Source organism: Alligator sinensis, unplaced genomic scaffold (genome assembly GCF_000455745.1).
Source record: "Alligator sinensis unplaced genomic scaffold, ASM45574v1 scaffold490_1, whole genome shotgun sequence".
Classification (NCBI taxonomy): Eukaryota; Metazoa; Chordata; order Crocodylia; family Alligatoridae; genus Alligator; species Alligator sinensis.
Genome location: NW_005842438.1, coordinates 153,212 through 156,716, shown reverse-complemented (window position 1 = coordinate 156,716; position 3,505 = coordinate 153,212). Strand labels below are relative to the sequence as shown.

Sequence of the window (3,505 nt, the reverse complement as noted above, 5' to 3'; positions counted from 1 at the left end):
ACATCGCTTCTATGAGTGTCACTGGCTTAAACTGGTGTGATTTTAACCACTGTAGCCCCATGGACTGTCAGGCCTGGATGGGACTAATGTACTTCCTTTCTTAATATACCACTGTAGCAAGTAGCCTTTACATTCAGGGAAAGAAAACTAGGTGCTTTTCTAAAGCAGGCTTTTTTGGCTCCCCTTCAATCCAGTAAGTGCTGCTATAGTTTTTCCTTTTTATTTTTTATTCTTTAGGTCATGTCTTACGAGAAAAATGAGGGATTTTTTTTTTCTGGCATTAATCTAGGAAACCTTTGAAATTCATGAACAAATTCAATCCAGTACAACACTAGTGACTCTTATTTGGAGAACAGACTGTATTCTCTGGCAATCAGTGGTCAAACAGAAATATTTTTTCTGCTCTGTGACATGGTAAGAATACTTTTAACTATTATGGCCATGTTTGTTTTGTGGATGGAAGGAGTAAGATAGTTTTACAAAGACAGAATTGGAAGTTGAGGAGGACTTTGAGGACAAAGTTGTTATTATTATTTTTTTTTGTCATTGTTAATTATTATTTAATAAGTCCCCCAAGTTTTCAGAATGGATTTGTTAAGGGCAAAGGAGAACTGAAAAGTGATCTTCCTAAAAGAGATCACCAACAACTGCTGTGGTGAACTCAAAAAATTATCTTAAACAAATAGATCTGGAGGCATCACAAATCAGTTAAATAGACTCAGGGGGTTCATTATCTTGCTTTAAGAGTCTACTATTTTATTGTAGTTACAGAACCATTCTTACAGTTATTTAGAAATCCAGCCTTCCTACTTAAATATGCAATACAATTCCTCCATTAAAAAAGAGGAAGATGAGGAAGGGATATGTAATCATAAATCAATAGCACTACATTGACAGCAGCATCCAAAATCTGTTTTCCCTCCCCCTATCTCTACAGCAAGAACAGCAGTTTCACTAAATTCTCATTGACAAGTGGAAATCTTCTGAAACTTCATAAAATGCATATCAGATCTTACAATTTTACCTTCCCTGCCTACTATATAAATGATAAAGAGCCAGAGTAAGGACTTGCAACCCCAGGTCAAAAGAACTTTTAAATAATTGAAATGTATATTCAGCAGGGTGTCTTACCCCTTGTATCTGGTCCTATCTACTCAAAGCAGAAAATCCCAAGAGGACTTCTAAAACAGTATCCTGGCCAGCAAACCAGCTGGCCATCTGCCTGCATCTGTCTCTTCTATGCAAATACTCAGCTCCCAGATCTATGGGCTGTAGCTTCACTTTTTTTCACTTTGCAGTTGGATTAAATTTATTTAGAAATTATTTGGCTCGTTTGTGTGTGTATTACTGAAGATACTGAAGCTTCTGTTCTTGAAATGACCATAAAATTGGACAACTGGAAAGACACGGAAGAAACACAAGGGTAGAATAAACCATTCACAGTCAAAAATACTGAAGGTTTAAGAATAAGGACCTCTGTTTTTGCGTACCAGATAAGACCATCAGTCAATCAAGTCTTGCCTGTAGAACTAGATAGCACTTAATGGTTCAAAAGGGCTAGGGACAGAAATTATAAAAAATGGTATAAGTGATGGAAACCAGTTCAAATCTGTAACCCAACAGAAATTCAGTGCACATAAACCACTTTCAAAATGTCTGAACTGGTTTAAGATAAACCTGGACAGATGTAGTATCACACTTAGGTTAAATCAGTTTATTGAATTTGTCTCAGATCCCCTCCAGGTTCAAGTTAACTCAGTCCCCCAGCATCCCAGGATGCTTTGCACCTCCCCTACAAACCTCTCCCTTGCAGGGTGGTTGGGCTAGCCTTGGCCCAAGCTGTCTGTTCCAGCTGAGCCAGGAGGCATGCTCTAGTGTCCTCCAGCTTTTGACTTGGGTTACTGCAAGCATGTGGCTGCATTTCAAAATCAAAAGTGAATGTCTGTTTACTTTCTTATTGGTTCAATTTATGCAGTTTAGACTAACCTGTGAAGATTGAATCGATTTAGCCTCAGGCTTTTTGACTGTCTGTACTTAGCCAAGAAGGAAAAAACAAAACAAAACAAAACCTAATCAGCTGTGCAACTTTGTAGACGGACAGAATGCTCTGGGAAGCTATTTTCCAGTGTTGCCTATAACAGGAAGGAGTAAGCTCTCTCTCCTCTAAAATAAATTGTTCTGTATTTATCTGAGTACTAAATGGGCCCCTGGACAAATATTTCCTATTCTTTTCACAGAAGTGCAGCTAAATTTTATAATGACTATTTATTACAGTAAAACTCTGTAATTGCCACTAGTAATGCATGGGTAGTTAGTAGGGGTGCACCAATGGAGATTTTTGGGGCTGATACTGATTAGCTGATTTATTTATTTATTTATTTTTAAGGAGGCATACCGGTCAACAATCCGATTTCCGATACCAGCCTGGCAGCCTGGACAGCTGCATGCACCTGGTAAGTCTGGTGTGGTGGAAGGGGAAGGCAGAGGGATGGGGCCTGGAGTGGGGGGAGGCAGATGAAGGCCCCTGTGGTGAGGGAGGAGTTGGACTGGGGCAGGAGCTGGGGCAAGCGTTTCCTGGCTGGGGTGGGGCAGGTATGAGACAGAGCTGTGGTTCATCCAGGGGCATGGGCGGGGGTGGGGGGACAGCTTCTACTGCTGCACGCTGCTCCTCTACAAGCCACTGCTCCTGCTGCTTGTCTGGGAGGGCATGTGGGGGGAATGTGTGCTACCAGATCTGCATGGGGCAGGTGTGGTGGTGGGGGCAGCTCTGGCCACTGCACACTGCTCATCTAGGAGCTGCTCGTCTGGTACTCGCCCGCTCATCTGGCGGCTCCTGCTGCTCATCCAGGAGGGCATAGGGGGGAGTGTGTGCCCCCAGATCTGGGCAGAGTGGGGCAGGATAGGCTGGGGCTGCATTAGGCTCTTCCTGGCCTGCCCTGCCCCATGCAGATCTGGGAGCACACATTCCCTCCACATGCCCTCCCAGACAAGTGGTGGGAGCAGTAGCTTTTGTTGTCAACTGCTGGCTGGCATCACTCTGCCTGACATCATAAGGGCAGTAACCAGCAGGGTAGAATGATTGAGACAAAATGAAGTTGTGAGACACCCACTGTATGACTATCCTACAGCACATAAGCAACTACACTGACAGAGGAGTTTCCTCTACAGCACCCAACCTCTTGAGGCCACACCCAAGGAGACATGAGTATAGATGTGGAACAAAAGGCTGAAAAAAATACCTGACAGTGAAAAATGGACATTCCAGGAGCTGAGTTTTCATTAACAGGGGCTGATGAACCATGGCAAAGGTGGCAATGTCTCAACCACCTATGCACTGGAGTTGGATGCTCGAAGGGACTAATGAAGAAGTGGGGCTATAACATTGGTTCAACTACCTGCAACTGCAGCACAGCATCAGACTATGCAGCACCTGCTGCGGTGCCTGCTGCTTGAAGGCACATGTACAATGAAGGCTCTTGCAAAATGCAAGCAATGAGTACAAGCA

At 43.4% G+C, this 3,505-nt stretch overlaps 1 long non-coding RNA gene across 1 annotated transcript; it reads left to right on the top strand.

Annotated features, from left to right (window-relative positions):
* Window positions 1-266: 266 nt before the first annotated feature.
* On the top strand, window positions 267-3,202 carry LOC102374751. Its single transcript, XR_324621.2, has 3 exons — window positions 267-414; window positions 2,387-2,453; window positions 3,129-3,202. It is a non-coding gene; the product is annotated as an uncharacterized LOC102374751 (long non-coding RNA).
* The last annotated feature ends 303 nt before the right edge of the window (window positions 3,203-3,505 follow it).